Source organism: Leopardus geoffroyi, chromosome C1, assembly GCF_018350155.1.
Source record: "Leopardus geoffroyi isolate Oge1 chromosome C1, O.geoffroyi_Oge1_pat1.0, whole genome shotgun sequence".
Lineage (NCBI taxonomy): Eukaryota > Metazoa > Chordata > Mammalia > Carnivora > Felidae > Leopardus > Leopardus geoffroyi.
In genome coordinates, this window is record NC_059328.1 from 97,626,367 (window position 1) to 97,652,373 (window position 26,007).

Sequence of the window (26,007 nt, forward strand, 5' to 3'; positions counted from 1 at the left end):
TATTACAAAATTCAATCAGCCTGGAAATTTTCAGCAGAGGCCAAGCAAGGGCCTCTTACTCAGCTGCAATCAGTGTAAACACAAATCACAATATTTGCTCTTACATGAGCCACCGACGGATTACATTAGCTCCCTCTGTTTTTTTCAAATGAAGAATAACGTGACTGGGAACTAGAGACTCCGGAAACCCTGGGAATCCTCAGGAGTGAGCTGGGTTAGTCTTTTCCTTGCGGGACCAGGGTCCATGGGGACAGGGAATAAGCACAATACATCCGAGAAGATGCCGGTGCACCTCAGCAAGACCCTTCCGCGATCCGGGGCTTTGGGCTGTGATCACACAAGATTCCCACCAGGACCCCCTCTGAAAAGAGACCCTTTCGTGTGTCTTCTGAATCCTCAAGGGCTCAAATACAGGTACATGGAAAATGGCTCTTGGATCTGATCCAAGATAATTAGCCAAACTGGGGAGTAGCAGATGAAACAGATTGGCCATAAATCGATCCTTCCTGAGTCTGAGTGATAGCTATACGTGGGGAGCCACTGTAGTATTCTCTAATCTTTTGTATATTTTGGAAATTTTCTGTAATGAAGTTTTTTTTTTTTTTTTTTTTTTTTTTTTTTTGTAAATGCTGCATTTGAGTAATCTGGTATAATTTTTCTGAGGAATAATTTGGTATTATATATTCAAAACTCTTTAAAATGTGTAAATCCTGTGACTCAGAAATCTACTTCGAGGAATTTATCCTTAGGGAATAATCATGAATGTGTGAAAAGATTTATCTACTGGAATATTCACCACAGTCTTGTTTATAACAGTGGGGGGAGAAGGAAACAATCTAACGTTCAACAATGGAGACTGGTTAAATACATTATAGCACATATTATGAGACACTATTATGCAGTCATTAAAATAATACTGGGGCTGGTGATGGTGAGGAGAGATAGTGATTTCATACACTGTCAGTGGAAACAAATTGAGTAACTTCTTTGGAAGGCAAATCCTTACTATCCCTCATCATTTAAAATGTGCATATACGGTTGACCCTTGAACAATATAGGTCTGAATTGCACGAGTCCCCTTATAAGAGGATTTTTATTTTCCGGTGTAAACAGTGCCACACTGTAAATGTATTTTCTCTTCCTTACGATTCTCTTAATAACATTTTCTTTTCTCTAGGTTGCTTTATTGTAAGAACACAGTCTATAATACATATAACATACAAAGGGTGTGTTAATTCACTGGTTGTGTTATCAGGAAGGCTCCCAGTCAACGGTAGGCTGTTAGTAGTTAAGTTCTCGTAGAGTCAAAGCTACACGTAGACATTTGACTGCATGGGGGTCAGTGCCCCTGATCCCCATGTTGCTCGAGGGTCAACTGTACTTTGATCCAGGAATTAAAATTTTAAGAATTCTTTCCATTAATAGACAAAATGGATATACTAGATTGATTTCGGTGTATCTAGCAGGGAAAAAAAAGTGGAAATAATATAAATGTTGACAAATGAAGACTAACTAAATAAATAAAGGTGCTCCGTTCCATACATAAGAATACTTCACAGGCATTATCGTTAATAGTGATAATTATAGCTGACATTTTTTATTTTTTTTATTTTTTTTTTTTTAATTTTTTTTTTCAACGTTTATTTATTTTTGGGACAGAGAGAGACAGAGCATGAACGGGGGAGGGGCAGAGAGAGAGGGAGACACAGAATGGGAAACAGGCTCCAGGCTCTGAGCCATCAGCCCAGAGCCCGATGCGGGGCTCGAACTCATGGACCCCGAGATCGTGACCTGGCTGAAGTCGGATGCTTAACCGACTGCGCCACCCAGGCGCCCCTATAGCTGACATTTTTTAGAGCTTACTCTGAGCCAGGCACTGTGCTTTGCACATGTTAGTTTATTTAATGCACCGATAGGAAGACATCTCTGTAATGTTAGTTATTGCTTATAAGAAACTGCTCCAAAACGCAGTGGCCTAAAGCAGTGAGCATTTGTTTTTGTTAGGCTGACTTCCGGTTGACCCTGTAGTCAGACGTGGGTTGGGTAGGCAGTTCTGCTGATCTTGGGGGCGTTCGCTCACATGTTTGGTGGTCAGCCAGTGTAGGCTGGGTTAGGATTGAAATGGCTGGGACAATAACCCCCCGCGTGGACTTTCAACAGGCTAGCCCGAGCTTGCTCACGTGGCAGTGGCAGAATTTCACAAGACAGGAGAGGCCAGCAAGGCTTCTCAAGGCTTGGAGTGAGAACTAACACACCAAAACTTCCATCACATTCTAATGGCCAAAGCAAACCCTAATTCAAGGGGTAGGGAAATAGCCCCCCTCCCTTGATGGGAATAGCTTCAAAGTCTAGTTGCAAGAGGAAATATGAGAAGGAAGAGAATAATTGGGACCATCTTTGTAAGCATTCTACCACATTGCTGAGGTACACAACAGTGTGTGTGTTGTGCTCCTGTCTGTCCAACGAAAGATAAGACGTGAAATGCGTTGTCTCACACACATATGCAAACAGACATGTGGATAAGTGGAGGATTGCTGTCACGCGCACAAAATTACCGTTCGTTACGGTTACCTTGGTGAAAAGAGCTGGGATATGGGGTGAGAGACTTTTTTTTTTTAAGTTTATTTATTTATTTGGAGGGGGGAAGGGCAGAGAATAAGGGAGAGAGAGAATCCCAGGCAGGCTCCACACTGCCAGCGCGGAGCCAGGCTGACGGCTCTGTCTCAGGTACCATGAGATTGTGACCTGAGCCGGAATCGAGAGTCCGACTCTCAACCGACTGAGCCACCCAGGCGCCCCGAAAGATTTTTTATTGAACAGTCGTATGCTGTCTGAATGGTCTTACCACGTGAATAAATTCATGTTGTAATTAAAAGACTAGTTAGCAAAATTAAAAGATCTCAAAAAAGGAAGTAAGAAATATATAGAACCGAATGAAAATTAAAATACAGCATACCAGAATTTGTGGGATGCGGCAAAAGCAGTGCTAAGAGGGAATTTATAGCCCTAAACGCTTACATTAGGAAAGAAAAGGTCTCAAATCAAAATTAAAAGAGAACATATGGCAAAAAATCATCTTATATAACAACACTTAAAATATGAAAATGTTCATAAAATATTTATAGTGAAAATATGCAGGTTACAAGCAGCATAAATTATAATATATAAATTTGAATATTAAAAAGTCTGGCATAATGCATGCCAAGATATTAGTACTATTAATACTTGGATCATGAGATTGCGGTGTTTTTTTCCATTTTCTTCTTTGCGATTATCCGTATTTCCTACTTTTTCTGCAATTTACATTTATTATTATTTCCTTCAGAATACAGAATGAAAGCACTATTTTTTTTTTTAAAAAAAAAGGAGCTCAGTTTAAGGATCTCAGGAAGAGCTTCAGACCTCACATTCATGGCTGTTCTTTCCAGAAGCTTCAAAATACCAAGGCAAGGATTACGAGTTCTACAGTAGTTTGGCCATGGGAGAGCTCAAGTTTAGGTCCAAATTTTAGCCATTCTCTCCTTTCCCCTTCACACAGTATGGGAGAATGGAATTAATAGGCCCACTTAACAGATAAGGAGACAGAGACCCAGGTGGGGCTGAACTCAGGTGATCTCACTCCGCAGTCTCCATTTGCCCTGTGACTCGAGAATGACGCAGAGAGAGGGGGCTTGGGATGGTGGATCCAGGCCGACTTCTCCGGGGCAGTGACATTCAGCCTGAGATAGGGTCAGTATCACCACCTGTGCTGGACCCAGGAAGCCTTGAATCCTCAGCAATTTTGAAGGGACACACCTTCAGATATCATGGCGCTGGAGAGGAAGGAGAAGTACTTGTTTGGGTCTCAGTTTTAGCATTGGCTGGCATCTGTGACCATGGATAAGGTATTTGCATCTCTGAATCCCTGTTTTCTCATCAGGAAAAAGAAGTTAGATTAGCCGATGACTTGTGATTTTTTTTTTTTTTTTTTTAACACAAACCTGGAACACAGAGCTGGGCAGTTATAAAATCTTGCCGTTTGCTCTGCCCCTCTCCTACCTCCTTCTTTGATCATGGTGCCGGTAACATCCTGCCAGGAACCCCAAGGATCTGCAAACCAGGGTTTGAAAACTTCTGCTCTAGGGGCACCTGGGTGGCGCAGTCGGTTAGGCGCCCGACTTCAGCCAGGTCACGATCTCGCGGTCCGTGAGTTCGCGCCCCGCATCAGGCTCTGGGCTGATGGCTCAGAGCCTGGAGCCTGTTTCCGATTCTGTGTCTCCCTCTCTCTCTGCCCCTCCCCCGTTCATGCTCTGTCTCTCTCTGTCCCAAAAATGAATAAACGTTGAAAAAAAAAATTTTTTTTTAAAAAGAAAAAAAAAAAAAGAAAACTTCTGCTCTAGGTGATTTCTGAGATCCCTTCCAGATGCGAAGTTGTAGGATATTAACTGGGAGTAAGGACCTCCCACCCATTTTGTGTATGGAGGGCAGTAGGTCTGAGAACATGCTGTTATCAATAACAATACCATTCGGCAGCCACTCCAACCTCCTTGTTTGTTTTTTTAAGTTTATTTATTTTTGAGAGAGACAGAGCATGAGTGGGGGAGGGGCAGAGAGAGGGAGACAGAATCCGAAGCAGACTCTAGGCTCCCAGCTGTCAGCGCAGAGTCCGACGCGGGGCTCGAACCCACAAACTGCAAGATCATGACCTTGAGCTGAAGTCCTTTAACCGACCGAGCCACCCAGGCACCCCCACTCCAACCTTCTTGTAAGGTCCTTCCTGAACCAAAGAGACCAAAAACCTAAAAACTACATTTTGCAGATTCTTTGCAGCTAGCATTCCATATGCACCCCAGGTCCTCCAAGCCAGGACACCTACAGGAGACTCAGAAGGCAAAGGGGACAACGGGGGTCAGTAGCCACATTCTAGGAGATTGGGTCTCCCAGTGAGGGTGGTGGCAGAGGGATTGGGCTTGGCTTTTCTGGAGCAGCAGGGATGATGGTTCCTGTGGCTAGCATCAGAGGTGCTGGGTGGCCAGCAAGGGCAGCAATAGGTTTCCCAGAACAGTCCAGAGTTCTGTTTGGTTATTTCCCATGGCAGCATAATTCGTGGATTTGTAGCCTCCAAGCATGACTTGAGCCCCTTCTGGGAATCTACAAGCTAAGCAATACCCTGTAGTGAAGCCCTTTCTGCTTAATCTGCCCTCGATTGTGTTGCCTGAATACGGTGGCCAAGAAACACCAGAGCAGACTCTAAGATGGCCCTTATCAACATGCCTGGCCCTTATCCTTCTTGGCTGCCTCCCTACCTCCTCCCTCTGCATTCCTCCTCCAGTCCCTCCAGATGGGACTCACAGAGTCTCACTACACCCACCACACTAGTTACACCTTTGCAGGCACAGACTCCAGACTCCGATACTCCTGACTGTTCTGAGTTTGAGTTCCAGTTCTGCTGCTTCAGACAGTACAAACTTATGCAAATTCCTTCATCTTTTCATTTCAGAGTCCATATTTGCAAAGTGAAGGTCATAACACTACCAACCACAGGCAGTTGTAGCGACAGCCAGGAGAGACAATGCAAGAGAAGCCCATGGCAGAGTACTTGCACGTGAGAAGGGCTCAGTCACCGTCGCTGGTGTTCTTATTACCTTTGGCTTCAGCACCCCCGCCCCTGGCTCACTCATTCAATTACAGTTGGAGGCATCTGCCTGTAATTTTATACATGACACAGAACAGAAATAAGAGTTATCTTGGTGCCAAGTGTCCAGGCTAAAAGGCAGACATGCCTCAACTCTGTACCAGTCGGAGTTCTTGGTTACAAAAGTCACAGAGACTGACTTTCAATCTTCAGTTGGGAAGGACGTTTGCTGGAAAGATACAGGGAGCTTTTAGAACCCACTGGTGATTGGAGAACCGGGCTTTAAAAATGAGAAGATATTAAGCACATCCAGACAGCCAGGACAAGCATCCTCTATCAGCTACTCTCTGATGCTACTGGAAGTGAGCTTTAGCTGTCCCTTCCTCTTAACTCACCTTCCCCAGATCCAAAGTGGCAGGCAGGAGCACCTAACTGGCCCAGCACTGTCCTGTGCCTGAACCTGCAGCCAAGGTGCGGGGAGAGACAGCACCCAGTTATGGGTTTTCTGCAGCAGAAAATGGGGCATTGCTCCCACCAAGATGATACTCGCTGGGCGTGATGGTTAATTTTATGTGTCAACTTGACTGGATCACGAGATGCCCAGATATTTGGCTAAACGTTATTTCTGGGTGTGTCTCTGAGGATGTTTCTAGATGAAATTAGTATTAAAATCGGTGGAACTCAGTAAAGCGATTTGCCCTCCCTACATGGGTGGGCATCACCAAGGGCCTGAATAGGACAACAGGGTGAGGAAGGAAGAACTCAGCCCACCCTGCCTGGTTGCTTGAGCGGGGACATCAGTCTTCTGTTCTCAGTCCTCCTGGGTCTCTCTCAGGCCTTCACACTTAGAGTGGAATCTATACCTTCAGCAACCCTGGCTCAGCCTTCAGAGTCAGATTGAATTACACCATCAGCTCTCCTGGGTCTCCAGCTTGCAGACAGCACATCATGGGACTTCTCAACCCCAGCGATTATGTGAGCCAATTTCATTCCTCATAATAAATCTCTTCCTGTATATATATGTGCTATTGGTTCTGTTTCTCCAAAAGACTCTGACTAATGTACTGGGAACCTCCCAAAACCAGAGAGGAGAATTGGATGGCGGACACTTTATTCATCGGAGTCCTTCCAAGAAACAGAACCAATAGGATGTGCACGTACACGTATGTACAGAAAGCAATTCATTACAAGGAATTGGATCGTGCAGTCATGGAGGCCAACGAGTTCCAAGACCTATGGAGTGAGTCGGCAAGTCAGAAATCGAGGAGAGCCAATTGTGTAAGTTCCAATCTGGAGGCCACAGCCTCAAGACTCAGGAAGAGTGGATGTTTCAGTTCAAGTCCAAAGGCCAAAAAAAAAAAAAAGTTGATATCCCAATTTGAAGCCAGGCAGGCAGGAAGAATTCTTTCTTGCTCAATAGAGGGTCAATCTTTTAGGTCTATGTGGTCCTTCAACTGATTAGATGAAGCCCACTGACTTTAGGGAGGGCAATCTGCTTTATTCATTCTAACAATTCAAATGTTAATCTTACCCGAAGACACCCTCCCAGAGACACCTAGAATAATATCTGACTAAGTATCTGGGCACTCCATGGCACAGTCAAGTTAACATGTACAATTAATTATAACAGACACTAATCCCAATGTCTGTCAAGATTCCTCAAGAGGACAGAAGTGGCTCATCAGAGCTACTGACAGGTCTGGGACACCAACTGGGCCTTCCAGGTGACACAGAGCCCTTGAAGTCTGCGGTGACATCATGGCTAAGGACAGGCTGAGTCATGGGAGAAGCTGTTGGTCCAAAGAATAGACCCCAGAATGACAAAGTTTTGAGAATTTTGGTAGATGAGAAAAATGTACAAATTATTTTCCACAGCAAATCCCTCCTGGGCCAGCTTCCCTCCCTGGGTGTGATGTGGAAGGATTAGAAACATTTTCTGTCCTCACCGGTCTGGCATCCTGATCAGGCTTTGTAATAGCCCTATTTATTGTGAAGCACCTGTCCCAGACTATTTATTAACACCCATTTGTCCCCATTAGGATGCATTTCTACTTGAGAGTCTTGCCATCAGAAGACCCATGTCTTTATACAATGTGCTGAGCCTTGTCATTCTCTAGACAATTGGTGTTGATGTCACCTGAAAATACCAATGTGTTAACATACTTTCTTCCTCTCGTAATAAACCTTGGACACAGTGCATCAAAAAGGCCTTCAAAATGCTACATTTCCCCCGTCACCAAGCTTTTCAAAGATGGACCAACCAGCCTCCATTCTGAGCAATTTCCGGAAGAACATATCGTCTGAGACTCCTCAAATTAACCAATTTCTGCAAACAATGCGTTCTCACTGGTAGATATTGTCATTTATACTTCCTTGTTTTCAGATCACAAAAATTAAAAATGACAACCTCCAGAGGAAAATTTGCCAAATTCCATGAAACCTGTTCTATCATTTGGTCAAATTAAGTAGAAAATTGTATCCTCCAACCGGGACTGTAACAGCCAGTTTCATGGATTAAACCATTCTCGGAAAAAGAGCTTTCCCCACCCCAGAGAATGAATAAACTCAATCGGGTGTGAGGTTTTTAAAGCTCCCCTTGAAATTTTAAAGAGGGTTATTTTTTTTTTTTTTTGCTACGTATATGCAATTTTAATTCTCTAAAATGAAACTGACAATTTTAGAAAATTCAAACTACCAAACCATGCCTTCTTTCTACCAGTGAAGCTTAGTTCTTTTGGATCATGGTCATATCTATATTTTTCTATTATGACGTCAATGTCATTTGCTGGTAAATGTCCCCCTCACTGGCACCTGAAGGCAAGGAAATGGGGTAATAATAAATGAGACTAAATGGTGACAAAATAATCTCCTGACTCCCCCACAGCCAAATCCCAGGAGCTCTTCCTCCCTCTTCTCCACACAGGGTCCCAGGCCACATTTTGCCTGTCTCGGGGCTTGCCCCCCTGTGTTGGTGGCAATTGTTGTCACCCTAGTAGAGGCAGCCTGGTCACCCCTGGCAGATGTCAATGTCCACATTCATCCTCTGTGCCCTGGCCACAGCTCCAGGCTCAGTCACTACACTGAGGTGGGAGGAGGCTTCTCTCTCTAAACCAGCGGCATGATTCTAATTGTTTTAGACGCCATCTTGGGAGATTTCACACTCTAATTAATTTTCCTATGACACCCCACTGTTTTCAACCTTTTGTGTGATTTGCACTTCCAAAGTAATAATGTTGAAAATATTGATAATCATCATCACCATGTAATAAACCCCTTTTACGAGGCCCAGACACAGTGTTGAGCACTTCACATGGATTATCTCTGTTGAGGTTTCTGATGGCTTGCTACATTCTTGCTTGCTAGGGTTGTGGCTAGGAACAGGCACTTTTTGAATCAACCCATGCGGTCAGGTCTCTGCCGGGGGTATCTCCACCTGTGTGACCCACAGATTCCCCAGACTCAGCAATCTCCTGGTCTGCAGATCACGGTGGCCTGCAGTCTTCCCCCACCCCACCCACCCCACCCCCACCAACCTTCCTCCTGTTCCCAGGACTGAGCTGTAGCACTTTGAGTTTCTCCGACTTCAGAATGACTCTCCTTCCCACCTCTAGAGATAGAAAGGCAGACCTTGCCCCTCCGCCTCTGCTTTCGTCTCAATTCACTCGCCGATGAAGCTCCTGGTGATGATCCTGCCAAGACCAAAGCCCTGGGCCAGGATTCCATAATAAGACCCTCTTCTTCTGTGGTCTGAAAGTACCCAAGGTCCGTTGAAAATTCTTTTCAAAATAAGGTAATTGGTTTCACTTAATACCTTCTTTATTCTTAAGAGGATAGGATTATTTCATTCTGTTCTTGGCTTGGGAAGAGCCACCTCACCCTGGTGCAGGGTCCTGATCCCAACCCAGAAGCTGCCATCTCTGGGAGGCCTCAGGTTATGGACCATTTGAACACCAAGCTGCCTAGAGAGAAAACTATAGATACGCTACATGTTTCAAATGGATGTGGATGTTGTTGTGACTAATACAATGCAGTGTACTTTATAAGTTTTATTGAATTATGGTAGCCTTTTATCACTACTGGATATACGTTTTGTAATCAGTAGATACTAAAAGTACAGCTTTGACCATATGAGAATGTTCTACGTATCCGACGTTAAGAGTGGAGTCTTTTTACTTTAAAAACCTGGAAACTCCTGATGTCACGGGGAAAATGCTGGAGGAGAGGTCGGATATGGTGTCTGGGAGTGCCATCCTGCACAAATCACGTTCTTTCCCTGGACCCCAGGATCCTCATCTGTAATCTGATGGGGGTTGGAAGAGATGGCCTCTAAGCCTCAGCACTAAAATTTTATGAGTTTAAAATCACTCTCCTCTAGCTACGTGAAGATGAATATTTATAGGAGTGCCTGCTACTTTTAAAGGAAGGAAACTATATAGACGTGCTCCATGCTCACATAAAACCAACGGCAAGTTCGGACCTGTTAGTTTTTCTATCATACTTTATTTTTGCCACTTGCACCCCGCCTCGAACATCTTCACTTTTCCTATCATCACTGGCTGTTCTGAGACAGCCCTCTCCTTCATTTTCAGCATCCTGTATCTGTCTTGCACGATTTATTAATGTGGGTATTTTCTCAGCCCCTATAAGGTGGTTGTTATTACCTCTCTCCATCATTTATCCACTTCGCTTGCTTGGTTTTATTTTTGTTTTCCATGCCCTCCAAGCCCTCGCCTGGAACAGATCTCTCTCTCTCTCTCTCTATTACTAGAGTCTTCACATTCTGTTCTGAGCCAATGTCCTCTGTCACCCTCTTACCATCTTAAATTCATCAGTGGGAGTTGTAATTGCAAACACTCCAACTGTTGCTTAAATATTTGCCCCTTTCCTACAACAACTAATTTCAAAAGAATGAGATTCGCACCATTGGGTAATGTGTTCGTGTGCCCCCCACCGGTCGTGCCTTTGTGTGGCGCTGGGAGGAGAGGGAGCTTTCCAGGCCCTCCATCACCTTTGTGTCTCCACTCTCCCACTCCACTCCTCATCCACGCCATCCTCCTCGGCACCGACCAATCAGAATGCCTCTTTATGTCTGGACAACCAATCAGAAGACGTCCTCATTCCAAGCATTTACTGAGTTTCTGTTCCAGGTCGGGGTGGGGGGGGGGGGGGGGGAGGGAGCCCCTCTCATAAAAGAAAAGGCAGAAGCTTCAGGATTTCAGGTCAGGAACGAATCTGTAGGTGAGGAGGACGGCACACCGTAAATTTTATCTTCTCTTTGGTGAAAGAAGAGAGGGAAATCTTAAGCCCTCCAAAGTGATGGAGCACTTAAAATTCTTCTCTGTTTGGAAAAGATTATTGCTGCCGTCCCCAGGAGGGACAGGGCTACCCATTTAATACTACAGCTCAATCATGAACCCACACTCTTTCTCGTGGATTACTTCAGCACGGCTAAGGCAGGCTGGAATTTTCCATTAGGCTTTGTTAAATACTAAGGGATAATAGAAAGGAAATGCACAAAGAAAATATCAGAAACATTTTTTTTTTTTTTTTTTCCAAATCCAGAGGGAGGGGAAAAGGAGTACGTATCTTATTGTTGCTGTTTTAAGAGCCTAGCCCGGTCCCTCTTCTCTCTGAAGTGGTTACTCTGCAGCCCCAAGAGAAGACCGGCGCTCAAGGCCCCTTGTGTGAATGTCTTGCTTCCCAACATCCACACTGTCTCACCTCTTCCAGACGAGGCAGCCTCGGGAAGGTAGCAGAGTCTTAACCTGCTAGCTCACAACCATCACTGGCTCAGCAGACACTTCCGCCCCCTCCTATCTGTGCTGGCACAGAAATGGAAGTGCAGTGTGGCCCCACTCCTACCCTCCAGGCTTGTACTCACCGGTGCGGGAGGCCCACCGGCACATCACCGGTTCCACTGCAGGATCATAGTCATGTAGCGCAGAGAAGTGCTATCTGCGTCAGACTCAGAGGTCCGGGAAGAATTTCTGGAGTCCCGCGGGCTTGAGATGAGATGCGAAAGGTGAGTGAGATTTGCTGGATTTTAAAAAGAAAAAGGAAGGGGGCACCTGGGTGGCTCAGTCGGTTGAGCGTCCGACTTTGGCTCAGGTTGTGATCTCACGGTTGGTGGGTTCGAGCCCTGCATCCGGCTCTGTGCTGATGGCTCAGAGCCTGGAGCCTGCTTCGGATTCTGTATCTCCCTCTCTCTCTGCCCTCCCCCCGCCCTCGCTTGCACTCTGTCTCTCTCTCAAAAATAAATAAAACATTTTTAATTTTTTTTTTAAAGAAAGAAAAAGGAAGGAGGTCACGGCAGCAGCAGGGACCACATATACAGAAACAAGGAGATGTACAAGAGTGTTACCCTTTGGGGGCGCCAAGTGGCTCTGCTTGGTTGGACCAAAGGGTGTGAGGAAGAATCTCAGGAAAAGAGGCCAGAAAGCGGGGGGAGGTCAGACGGCCGGATCAGGAAAGGATTTGTGTACTAAGTGAAACAGTATAAACTACATCCCGTCAGGTCTGGGGAGCCACTGAAGAATTTTAAACAGGAGGCTGACATGGTCAGATTTGTGATTTCAAAATTCTAGCAGCAATGTTTAGAAAAAGAAAAAGAAAAAGAAGGAAGAAAAAGACAGGATTCAGAGTGGAGGCTGTAGCAATCATCCAGGTGAAGAATGACGAGGGGTTAAGCTACGATGGATCCTATAGAGTTTTGTGACTATTTAAATATAGGAGTAGGAGGAAAACAAGGAAGGAAGGAAGAATACCTCCTAACTTTGTGGTTGAAAGGACTGGCTACATAATAACAGCTAACTTAATTGAGCACCTACTATCCACCTGTTAAGCGCTTGCATACTTGTATTCTTTCATTCTACAATTTTCATCAGGTGCCTACCATGGGCTAGGCACAATTTTTGAACACTGGGGATACAGCAGTAGAAGGGGGGAGACAAAAATCCCTGCCCATACAGAGTATGTAGGAGAATGATAAGTAACAGGGAAGAAACATGAAGCAGGGGACGTGAAAGGAACATGAAGAGTGGAGAGAGTTTGGAGTTTTACATGTTCCAGGTGGGGTGGCGGGGGAATGTCTCACCGCCAAAGTGTCTGAGAAGCACTGAGAAGCGAGGCAGGAGGCCCTCTGGGGGACGAGCACTCTGAGCAGAGGCTGTGAGGTGGAGTAAACCCAGCTCGTCCATCACACCTGCAACCATGTGGCTGAGTGCAGTGATGAGGGGGGTGCACAGAGAAAGATGAGGTCAGAGAGGTGGAGGGGGTGCAGAACAGCTGGGGTCGTGCAGGCCCTTGCACTGACCCTAGTTTTTACCCTAAAGGAAACAGGAAGCCATTGCAAGGTTTGAGCAAAGTAATACGGTGATCTGACTTGCATTTTGACAGGATCCCTGTGGCTCCGTATTGGAGACAGACTGAAGAGAAGCAAAGCTAGAAGCACAAGACCAGTTAGGAGGCGACTCCACCACAGGTGACAGATAATAAGATCTTAGACCAGGATGATGGCAGTGGAGGCCGGGAGAAGTCATAAATTCTGGATATACTTTTGAAGGGTCAGCTAATGTTTTAGATGTGGGTGTAAGGGGAAGAGAAGGGATAAGGATGACAGCAGGAATTTTAGCCGTGGAGAAGCAAGTTGGGGGAGAGAAACTAGAAGGGCTCATTTGTGACAAGTTAATTTTGAGATGCCTGCTAGGCGTCCAAGTAGACGTTTAAAAGCAGCAATTGACTCTATGAGTCTGGAGTTCAGGAGGGAAGCCTGAACTGAAGCTATAAATTTGTGTCATCAGCATGGAGATGACACTTAAAGCTATGAGTTTGGATGAAGTCATCAATGACTGTAGATGGAACTGAGAAAGGGTCTATGGTAGGGGTGGGTCCTAAGGGAAATCAACAGTCCCTTGAGGGTCACCCACATTGGGAGAGACCAGGGGAAACTAACCTCCTCAGATGGGGGAAGAAAGGAGTGCTTCTGCTGACAAAGGAGACTTTGTAGAATTTAGAGTTGGAAGTCCTCATCAGAAACTGCCCATATGCTGGGGCGCCTGGGTGGCCCAGTCGGTTAAGTGTCCGCCTTCGGCTCAGGTCATGATCTCACCATTCTGGAGTTCAAGCCCTGCATCAGGCTCTGTGCTGACAGCTCAGAGCCTGGAGCCTGCTTCTGATTCTGTGTCTCCCTCTCTCTCTGCCCCTCCCCCACTCGTTCTCTCTCTCTCTCTCTCTCTCTCTCAAAAACAAATAATCATTAAAAAAAAAATTTAAAGAAACTGTCCATATGTCTCTATTCCAATTTTCAGGATCCCTTTCTTTCCAGTCATGCCCTAACCAGCAAAAAACGCTGTGGAGTTGTGATTGGTGGGGGGCGGGGGGTGTAACCCACATACTGTACAATTTATCCATTTAAAGTATACAATTCAATGGTTTTCAGTACATTCACAGATGTAAACTCTGGTTGCATGGCAATTTAGCCATCTGCAAGATTACATTTTGGGTTTGGACTTCAGAAATCTTGGCTCTGCACCTATAGAAAAGTAAGGGTTTTTTTTCAGGGAGGTCATAGAAGTTTCTGGTTTGTCACTTGGCCCTTGATCTGGGCATATAGAGCATCGAGCTCACCATCGTCTTTACACACACTCTCCAGAGCACTTAGAAGCAGTCAAATCCTTTGTAATTTTGTTAAAGATGTTTTTTAAATGTTTATTTATTTTTAAGAGAGAACGAGTCGGGGAAGGGGCAGAGAGAGAGGGAGACGGAGACTCCCAAGCAGGCTCCACACTGTCAGCGCAGAGGCTGATGTGGACTCCATCTCATGAACCGTGAGATCATGACCTGAGCTGAAATCAAGAATTGGGTGCTTAACTGACTGAGCCACCCAGGCGCCCCAAATCCTTCGTAATTTTTACTTGTACTAAAATCTTATGTGGCGGCAGCCACTTGGTACTCTATGCCTTGCTTTCTCTAAGAGCATGATTGCGGGTGACCGACTACAGGCGGTCATTTAAGTAAATTTGCCACTTTACTCAAATGCCATAGACTGCCAGGGTCCAATGTACCATTAGCAGAGTCTTTAATACCTTTAAATCTAGTCGGATCAGTGAACCAATTCCATATTCTCATCGTTAAGGCTCTGCTCTCCTGGAACCACTTTTGTTGGCAATAACTGTATCAGTTAGAGTTCTGCCAGGGGAGCAGTTACTATGGGTGTTATGAGATGAGGGGCTTATTATAGGAATAAGACCTTTCACAGTTGTGGGAGGAGCTGGGAAAGAAAAGGGTAGAAGTGGTATTGGAGGATCAGGGAAGGAGTCCCTCAATCTGTCTGCGAAGCCAGACACATCCATCCACCTACGAAGGGAGAGACTAGTGGATAGGTCGATGGGAGGCTTTGGCTTTGGGGTAACTAGTGTGTCTATGGTCCAGTCAAGTATCTGATGATGGGCCTGGGGCCACTATTGTCTATGGGAAGCTTTGGCTTTGGGGTAGCTAGTGCATCTATGGTCCAGTCAAGTATCTGATGATGGGCCTGGGGCCACTATTGGTCAGTAGGGTTAGCAGCTGGGAAGAAGAGTTGGACACAGAGAGGAGGAGGGCCAGGGCATGTAGGAAGCTGCTGGGCACCTATTAAATGATTGAATTGCTTCATGTTTTTAGCTATTATGAATAATGATGCTATGAACAATCACATACATATCGTTGGGTAGGTATATATGTTTTTGTTTCTCTTGGGCAGAATCCTAGGAGCATAATTTCTGGGTTCTATGGTAAGTTTGTATTTAACTTTTTAAAGAAATTACCAAACTGGGGTGCCCGGGTGGCTCAGTTGGTTAGGCATCTGACTCTTGATCTCAGTTCAAGTGTTGATCTCAGGGTCTTGAGTTCAAGCCCTGTGTTGGGGTCTGCACAGGGCATGAAGCCTACTGAAAGAAAGAAAAGAAAGAAAGAAAGAAAGAAAGAAAGAAAGAAAGAAAGAAAGAAAGAAAGAGAGAGAGAAAGGTAGGAAGGGAGGGAGGAAGGAAGGAAGGAAGGAAGGAAGGAAGGAAATTTGCCAAACTATATTCCAAGATGGCTGAACCATTTTATATTCCCACCAGCACCAAACTTGGTATCATCATTGTTTTGATTGTAGCCACTCTAGAGGGTAGTTAGTGGTATGTCATTGTAGCTTAATTTGCATTTTTCCTGATGACTAATGATGTTGAGCATGTCTCCATGCACTTATTAGCCATTCATGTATCTCCTTTAATGAAATTCATATTCAAATCTTTTGCCTATTTAAAACTGGATTGTTTACCTTTTTCTTGTTGAGTTTTGAGTTTTATATATTCTGAATACATGTCTTTTATCAGATATCTTATTTGCAAATATTTTCTCCCAATCTGTGGTTGCTCTTTTCATTTCTTAATCATGTTTTTGAAGTGTAAAAGTTATTAATAATGATGACACCCAGTTTTTTTTTTCTTTTATGGATCATAATGCTTATTTGTTTGTTATATGTAAGAACCCTTTGCCCATACCAAGGTCTTAAGATTTTTCTCCTATATTTTCTTCTAGAAGTGTTATAGTCCTAGTTTTCATAGTTATATCTATAATCCATTTTTAGTTAATTTTTATATGCTTCTCAAACCTTAATGTACAAATCACCTAGAGATCTTGTTAAATCCATATTCTAAAAAAAAAAAGAAGTGCATATTCTGGTTCAGTAAGTCTACTGTGATAGCTGAGAGTGTAAATTTTTAAAACCTCCATTCCACCCCCCCTCCCCGCCCAACAACTACCCCTGAGGTACTTATGGAAATCCCATTCAGGCAAGCTCTCTTCCTTCTCATCTTTGGTACTGCTCTTTATCATGTAGATCCACTGAACTATTCTTTCTGTTTTCCTCTTGCCTCATTGTTCAGATTCTGCACAACATGGAAGATAAGAAAAATCCTTCCCCTATGAAAGGGGAGAAGAAAGGCTAAGATGGCAACGATGGAATTCTCATTAAAGGGTGGATTAAGGGAAGAGTCTGTGGATATTCACTTGTTAGTGTTTCTGCTCCTTTCCCGTAATATAGTAATTGGGGATAGGGATAGGTAATGTGGTGACAGGAATTTTTTGAGGATAAAAATTTGAGCATATTTATACACTGAAGGAACAGGGCCAGTGGAGTAGAACCATGTGAAATGTAATAAGGAAATCTGGGATGATTGATGGAATGAGGTCATTGAGATGATGGGTGATAGGGGGAGGGTGATGTCTCTGGCAGAAGTGTGGGGCAGTTCCATCTCATAGGTAGGGGAAATTTAAGAAGAACCAAAAGCTCCATCTTCTCCTGAGGTGGGTAAAGAAGAGGAAAAAGGATGGTACAAGCTGAAATCTCTGGGCAGCCAAGGGACCCAAGGAAGCCATTGAATGAAGCCTCTATATGTTCCCCCTATAGAACCAGGAGGCAAGGTCATTGAAGGAACAGAGAAAGGAAGAAGGCTAGATTTAAAGAGAGAGATGGAAATATGAACTAGTTGCTCAGGGGATAAAAGAAAGACTGGGACACATGGAAGGATTTCTAGCAGCACCAACCCTGGGAGGCTGGAAAGCATGAATTTGCATGGTGATGAGATTTTCTTTGGTTCCCTTTGGCACTCAAGGGGTAAGAAGGCAAAGGGAAATGGTAAGAGAGCAACAGAAGTGACCATGGTAGACAAAGAAGTCAAGCCAAAGAGGGCAAAAAGTTGGCAGCCAACTGAGCAGCTCTGGAACCAGAGGTCACGCTGGGGTTGAAAGCATGTGTTAAGGGAGTGAATGATCAAGGGTGGGATGTTGCTATCAGAAAGAAATTTGGATATGAAACTTCAGAATTGGAGCAGTTGTAGATGTTAGATCCAGGCATGGAAATGAAGTAAAGCAAAGGTGAGAGTCCTAAAATAATGGGGGGAGCATTGGAGGGGTTTCTTCTGTTACACATCTGTCTACCCTCTGTGCTTTATACTACACACTGGGTTAGAAAGCTGCAGTCAGTGTCCTAGAGGAATAATCACAAAGCCAAGGGGAAGACAAAGGAAAGGTAGATCTCTGGATAGGTAAATTCTTAGGCATATGCACCCAAGGGGTGTGGAGTATAGCTGGATGGAGAGTTAAGTGAAGGACAGTCATGGTACTTTCACCTTTGCATGGGTTTGGTCCAGGAGGAATGAATTTTCTGCCCACTGGTGGTTACACATCATGAAAAAGTTGGGATTGCAAAAGGTGAAGGATGGGAACCAACATTTCCTGAGGGCTCGGTATGTGCCCTGAATTGTGCTAAATGTTCAAAATACAAACGCATTTCCTCATTTCTCTTCAAATGATTCAACCCGTGGATGAGGAACTTGAGTATTTGACAGGATAAGAACTTGCCTAAGGACACGCAACCCTGAAGCGAATGAGTCAGAATCCCAGTGTCCAAGCCTCTTGCATTTTTCCATTTTGACAAAGAGCAGAAGCAGCAGGTCTGAGTTGCTGGGAGAAGATCCAGATCCAGATCCAGACGCGGCCTTTGCAAAGTGCTTTGTCCTACATTAAGTCACTGGCCCCTGTCTCAGAGGGAGCTTGGAGCCTAAGAAACACAGTCTAGCGGCTAAGAAGAAATTCCTGAAATTACTCAAGGTCTTGACTTGCACTTCGCAAGAGCCACAAAGGGAATGTATGACTCCAGACAGCGCTTCCTAAAAATCCTTCATTCCTGGGGCGCCTGGGTGGCGCAGTCGGTTAAGCGTCCGACTTCAGCCAGGTCACGATCTTGCAGTCCGTGAGTTCGAGCCCCGCGTCAGGCTCTGGGCTGATGGCTCAGAGCCTGGGGCCTGTTTCCGATTCTGTGTCTCCCTCTCTCTCTGTCCCTCCCCCGTTCATGCTCTGTCTCTCTCTGTCCCAAAAATAAACGTTGAAAAAAAAAATTAAAAAAAAAAAAAATCCTTCATTCCTCTCTCATCCATTTCCCTCACCCACCACAGTCCACCCTGGCCTCTCTGTCCTCCCAACTTCTTGAGAAAAATTTTCTCCTCAACTCCATCCCCAGGTCGGACTCTTGCCGATCTCCACGTACAGAGGGAGACATTTGGGCAACATAACCTCCTGAATGGGCAGGAGATGAGGAGAGTTTGAACATATGCATGCATTAGTAGTTGATGTCTTGTCACCAGAACTATCCTCCCTGCTTTCTAGAAGAAGAAACTGAGGCATGCCGCGGGCGACCCGCCCATGGTCAGGCATCTGGTTTGAGGGAAATCATCACTGGATCCCACCTTGAACTTCTAGAGCACTGCCTTGAACTTCTGAAACTGACACCATATAATTTAGTCTTTCACTTTGGTCTGCCCTGTGTTATTCTTGTTTTGTTCTTGACTTTTGTGTTCAATTGGAGGAGCTTTCTTTGGCCTTGGGTTTCTAGTGTAATTATTGCACCACTGCCTCCTTAATTACGTGGCTGTTTTCTTTCCATTTTTATTTTCATTTGAAAATGAATACAAATGAATCGGTATCATTTATTCTGAGCTTTTCCAATCATTTTGGAGAAAGAAATGAAATATAAATGTATAAGTAAAAAAAATATCAGTTCCTTTTTTTAAATGTTTATTTATTTATATTGAGAGAGAGAGTGTGTGTGTGTGTGTGTGTATGTGTGTGCGCCAGCGGGGTGAGGGGCATAGAGAGAGAGGGAGAGAGAATCTTAAGCAGGCTCCATTCTCAGCATGGAGCCCGATATGGGGCTCGATCCCACGACTGTGACATCATGACCTGAGCCAAAATCAAGAATCAGACATTTAACCAACCGAACCATCCAGGCGACCCTAAAATGTCAGTTTCATGTGTATTAACATTACATCCGCAACTGGATGCACCTTGAGATCAGGAATTGTGTTTTTGACTTCCCTCCATCACAGCCCCCAACACCTAGAGGGGTACCTGACAGATGTTCCACAAACTTTTATTTCATGAATACTTTTAATTAAGGAGGGTGAGAGTTAGCATTGATTGAATATGTACTCCCTGTCAGATACTCTACAAACAATATTCCGTTTCATCCACACAAGAAAGGAGGTGTTATTCCTGTTTTAGTCAGGTGACCCACTCATCCTGGTTTGCTTGGGATGTTCTTGGTTTTAACACTAAAAGTCCTACACCCCAGGCAAACCCGCGATGGTTACCCTATGCTTTAAGGATGAGGCTGCTGAGTCTCAGAGAGATGTTCCCTTCTCCAGCTTGTCTTCCAAATTCAAATTCAGGTGTGTCTAGGGTAGGGAACTAGCGTATGATGAGGGCAGACTGGAGCATTGGAGAGAAAGAAAGTGGGTTTGTCCAGGGCACTCTGGGAAAGGCTCTGGGGAACCCCAGCAAGTGGTCGCTGGTGTAATTACTTAGGATGGTGAGAAATAACTATAAAGCCCTACACAGGCTTGGAACTGGTTTGAGAGGTAGCTACGAGGGCGGTGGGGGGCGGGGCAGGGGCAGGTGGTGGGGGACACTGCTGAAGGGCAAGAGGGCAACCTTAGCTACATTCTTCTCACCCCAAACGGGCTGCCTTGAACCTTTTGTGGCTGTCGCTGAGGGTTTCTCCCCTGCTGATCGTATCAGACTTGATTCTAGCTAACTGCATCAGCTGACACTACATTTGCCATTTACAGAGTAACAAATGAGTAATTCGGATCCGATTATTATTCCCTGCTTACCACTCACGTGCCAAATATTTATAGAAGCGAATGCAGCACTTAGTTTACAGCTGATACTAGGGAGCCCATTAGCTCCCCCTAGTCATTCTTCTTGCCTCTGGCCGGCAGAAGATTACTCAGCCTTGAAGGAGGCCAGCTGAAGGCTTGCAGCTCGGCGTGAGCAAGATCACCTTTCTTTTCTGCAGCGAAGTGGCTCTCTAGGAATCTTTCCTGGGTTCTACAGTGTGGCCAATTCAAGTTCCCTGCTTCCAGATCTCTACCTCTTCAAATCCCCCCAAAATGAGGCCCTTGTAAAGATGCCAAACCCGCAAATTCCCCAACTATCCCTAGTACGACTTCTATTTCCTAGCTAATGGAATGGCCCAGTCAATTGCATCCCTCAGGCTCAGGGAGGGGCAACGGCTGAATGTGTTGGGTCCTCTAATTTGTGTGAACTCGTACTTAGAGAGCCCCTCCTCCACTCCAGCATGGAGCCGGGAGCTGGGTTTGCAAGGTGGCATGGTCCTGTCCCCAAGGAACTCACAGGTTATTAAGGTATGCACAGTCTTAGAGCATTTGTGAAGAACAAAAACTATGTCATTATGGTTTATGTCACCGATGTGATTAAAAAGCAATTTTATGTCCTTTGAAAGGTTCAGAATGATAGTAAAATGCAGCAACACAAGGACACGATAACCAGCCATCAATTTGGAAAAATGGACTCAGAACTACAAAATGGTAGAGAAAAATTTATTACAGCCTTGTGTGGATGACACCAGTGAATTCAGCTTCTAATTCTCACCTGAATTTCTCCAGATTCCTTTTTTAATTTACATATAACTTTATCCAAACACAACAAATTTAAAATTATATGGTTTATACACTCTAAGGCTTATTAGCTAGATAATCCCACGATTTTCCATCTCGAATTACATCTGCTACTGATTTTTAGAGTCTATGATTTCTTTGACAGATTTTCATAAATCAGAGTTATATATAGCATATGATTCAGATTACATTTATATTCTTATTGTAAGTAAAATTAATATCGAGTGAAAGCTTTTAATTTTTAAAGCACTGGGCTCACCTGCTTCAGGAAAAATGAACTCTCATCTCAAATTGGTTTTATCTGCAACCCTTTCAGCAATCAGAACTCTAACAGTCAATTTTTGGGTTTGCGTTTGAGAGTTTGTTACTTTTAATTAGGCATATAAATCCCTCTACTTGATTTTCTGTTACAGCTATGTGTGTGTCCAACCAGGCTCGACTGAAGAACAGAGTTTATCGTGTATTTGACTAGTAGTAAACCAGCCCTGGGAGACTTATCAGATGGCCAGGATCTATCAAGACTGGTCAAGATCAATGTTTCATATACTCTTTAATGTGGATAAAAGAAACTTGGCTAATAATTTCTTCACTTTAGGTTAGATTTACATTTGTGAAACATGGCACGATAATGGTTTGAAAATGTCTGAAAATGTTTTGGTTTTGTTTTATTTTAAATGTCCTGGAGAGAGAGAAAAGATCATCTAAGAAAAGATACTAAGGATAGTATAGGAGGTAACAAGAGGAAGATAGCATTATTCCTTGACCTACAAACCAGCTCGGAGTTCTTCCCAGTATCTCTAAACATATGTCTTTGGTTTGTTTCATTAAGGCCAAAAATGATTTTTTTTTTATTTGAGAGAGGGAGAGAAAGAAAGGGAGTTATTGGGGGAGAGGGGCATACGGAGAGAGAGAGAGAGAGAGAGAGAGAGAGAGAGAGAGAGAGAGAGAGACAGAATTCCACACAGTCTCCACGTTCAGCATGGAATCCAACACGGAGCTCAGTCCTACAACCCCTGGGATCATAACCTGAGCTGAAATCAAGAGTCAGATGCTCAACTGACTGAGCCACCCAGGTGCCCCCAGAAAATCTCTGAGGACAATGTCTTTAAGAGCTTTTAAGAACTTTAAGAACAAAATAAGCCACTGACCTGCTATGTGAACTTCTACAAGGATGTCAGGCTATCCAACTGGATTTGCAGCAACCCCATGCTGAAATACAACGTACACCAAAACAAGCTTCCTTTAGAGAAAATTGATGGGTTTTGTGCTTACAGAAAAGAAAAAAATTCACAAGAACTTTACTCTTCCAAATAATCTTATGTTTGTTCCTTGGGATTCAATAGGGAGTGGGGGGAGCAAAAGACAGTTGTATCCTTCCACGTTCCCATCATATCAGCCACCTTTACATTTTTCCCTGGATGACCAAATCTCTTTCAAGGTTATAAGAAGTCCCCAAAGCATGATCTCGCGGTTTGGGAGTTCGAGGCCCCCATCAAGCTCTGAGCTGACAGCAAGGAGTCTGCTTGGGACTCTCTCTGTCCCTTCCCCACTTGAGCTCTCTCTCTCTCAACAATAAATAAGCAAGAAGCCATTCTTAAGAACTGAGCCTTAGCAACTCTGAAGTTTAGAGGGACAATTAATAGTCATGTAAGATGCAAAAGTAACATTGAATGACCCCAAAATGTCCATCAAAATTTCGAAGGAAACATTTCACATAAGGCCTATCATCCAGGTTCACAGGGCAGTATTGAACCCCGAAGTCTTACATTATTGACCTTTCAAATCAAGTCATACTGGTTTTAGCTTAGAGAGAGTCTGGTGTTCATGGTGCCAAGATTCTACGTTCATAGAGGGGAACTCTGGCCAGCGGATCTCACTCATGCTGTCCCTGAGGGTGACTTGTGTGGCGGAGCACAACCATGAGCACGATGAAAACTTCACCTTCAGGAGGTGAGGTGAAGGGCATTTGCTCTTATTGAAGGACCTACTGTATTTCAGGCACTGTGCCGGCAGTGAACATACGTAACCCCTCTTAATCTCAGCAAAAATATGATTTGCTCCAGACAAGCGTGACAAAGGAAAAAATGATCTGTATGGGCCATTTGAGGCTTTAGAAGTGTTACATCCAAACCTTAGTATGTGACTCTCAACCTGTCTTGCTCATGGCTGGACCCCCAGAGCCTAGCACGGGCCTCACGTGGAGTAGGTGCTTGATAATGTTTGAATGCATGCACATTTTAAACCCATTCCCCCTTCAGAAAAACAAAACTCAACACTTTGTTATATGATTTTCAAATAGTTAAATATCTTAATAAAACAATTAACCCAATAGAAATTTTGAGTGAGGCACCTGGGTGGCTCAGTTGGTTCAGCATCTGACTTCAGCTCAGGTCACGATCTCACTGTTCGTGGGTTCCAGCCCTACATCGGGCTCTGTGCTGGCATCTCGGAGACTGGAGCCTTCTTCAGATTCTGTGTCTCCCTCTCTCTGCCCCTCCCCCACTTGCGTTCTGTCTCTGTATCTCTCTCTCTCTCTCTCTCAAAAATAAATAAACATTTAAAAAATAAAAGGCATTTTGAGCAACATTTTTCAGATACATATCCTGCTGTTTGTTGTCCCCCTACGGGCACACGCCTCACTGGCAGAAAATTTCTGCTTTGGACGTAGCCAACTCTGAAGTTTAAAAATGAGAGTAAGATCATAAAATAATCATAGATGTATACAATAGCTATGTACAGAGCTAGCCATTGTGGGGTATTTATGTAGTCAAAAAGTAGAAACAATGACTGGAGATGACTGTAATAAATTGTAGACATTCATACAAGAGGATATTCTACAACCACTGAACTGAAGATTTTAAGGATATCTAATGACTTGGGGAAATACTACATAATTTTAAGTGGAAAAAGCAAGATGCAAAACTGTGTGTGTGTTTTCACTGTTATAATGTATATACATTAGCACAGGAAAATGCTAGAAGGAAATACACCAAAATGTTAGCTGTGATTGTTTCTGAGTAGTAGAATTATTAGTGATGTTTCTTCATACTTGTCTTTTCTATTGTTTTTGTAATACATGTGCATTATTTACGTAATTAAAAAAATTTTTTTTAATGTTTATTTTTGAGACACAGAGCACAAGCAGGGGAGGAACAGAGAGAGAGAGGGAGACACAGAATCCAAAGCAAGCTCCGGGCTCCAGGGTGCCAGCAAAGAGCCCGACATGGGGCTCGAATTCACCAACTGCAAGATCATGACCTGAGCTGAAGTTGGATGCTTAACCAACTGAGCCACCCAGGCACCCTTTATTTACATAATTTTTAAGGTTTTTTTTTTTTTTTAAGAAAGGGATTTGATAATAGAACTGGAGAGATAAAAATATGGAGTCTTTCCCCTGGTGCCACAATCTGTTCAAGGGAAATGGCAGAAATGTTTATGCCAAAGAGAACTCTTTTTGCTAAAAAAGCTTTTTAGGGATTCTCCCCTCAATTAGGCCTATGGTCGGCATAGTCAGCCACTGTGTCCATTTGACTCCATAATTTTTTTTTAACGTTTATTTATTTTTGAGACAGAGAGAGAGCATGAACAGGGGGGAGAGAGAGAGGGAGACACAGAATCTGAAACAGGCTCCAGGCTCTGAGCCATCAGCACAGAGCCCGACGCGGGGCTCGAACTCACAGACCGTGAGATCATGACCTGAGCCAAAGTCGGACGCTCAACCGACCGAGCCACCCAGGCGCCCCCATAATTTTTGTCTTATAGTTTCCCGTGTTAGCCTTGGCAGCTGTGGCTCTGAATCTTCTCTTTGCCCGCTATAGGAAAGGCTTCAACAGTCAACACTTCTGGAAAACACTGCTGTTAGGAGAGGTCTTCACATCAATCTATAGCAGGGGGCCTGGATGGATAGCTGTTTATTTCTTCCCAGGTGCCCCCACAGTTTGGGAGTGTGCCAGCAGAACTGCAATCCAGAAGGAAGGCTCAACAACAGAAGAGATCCTGCCACGTGTGACAACATGGATGGACCTCAAGGGCGTTACGCTAAGTGAAATCAGCCAGACAGAGAAAGACAAATACTGTATGATCCTACTTATGTGTGGAATCTAAAAAAGCCAAACTCACAGAAAATGAGAGTAGATTGGTGGTTGTTGCCAAGGCAGGAAGGTGGAAGAAGTGGGGAGAGGTTGGCAAAAGGGTACAAACTTCTAGTTATAAGATGAATAAGTTCTTGGGATCTAATGCATAGTGATTCTAGTCAACAACACCGTATTACATACTTGAATGTTGCTAAGACCCTAAATGGTCTTGCCACACACACACACACACACACACACGGGGATGGAAACACTAATCTCACTGCAGTAATCATTGTGCAGTATATATGTGTATCAAATCATCACATTGTATGCCTTAACCTTACACAGTGTTATGTGTCAATTATATCTCAATAAAGTTGGGAAAAATTTTTGTTAAAAAAAAAAGAGGGATCCTGGGTGGCTCAGTCGTTTAAGCATCTGTCTCTTGATTTTGGCTCAGGTCATAATCTCACGGTTCCTGAGTTCAAGCCCTGAATGGGGCTCTGCACTGATAGCGAGAAGCCTGCTTGGGATTCTCTCTCTCTCTCCCCCTCTCACTCTGTCTCTCCCCCATGTTCGCGTGCATGCATGCACATGTGTGCTCTCTCTCTCTCTCAAAAATAAATAAACTTTAAAAAATTAAAAGGAGGGCTCAGCTTAGGTAAGAATTAATCAGGTGAAGAGTGCTGCTTGGTCCTGTGGGCAGGTGGGGGTCTGCCTGGTGGGATCGCTCCCTGTGCCGGGTCCCACTTAGCTCAAAGCATCCTGAGCCAGAAAACACACACACACACACACACACACACACACACACACACAAAGC

General features: G+C 44.2%; 1 long non-coding RNA gene across 1 annotated transcript; it reads left to right on the plus strand.

Moving 5' to 3' along the window:
- Window positions 1-126: 126 nt before the first annotated feature.
- On the plus strand, window positions 127-8,458 carry LOC123600057. Its single transcript, XR_006713457.1, has 3 exons — window positions 127-414; window positions 5,480-5,584; window positions 7,654-8,458. It is a non-coding gene; the product is annotated as an uncharacterized LOC123600057 (long non-coding RNA).
- The last annotated feature ends 17,549 nt before the right edge of the window (window positions 8,459-26,007 follow it).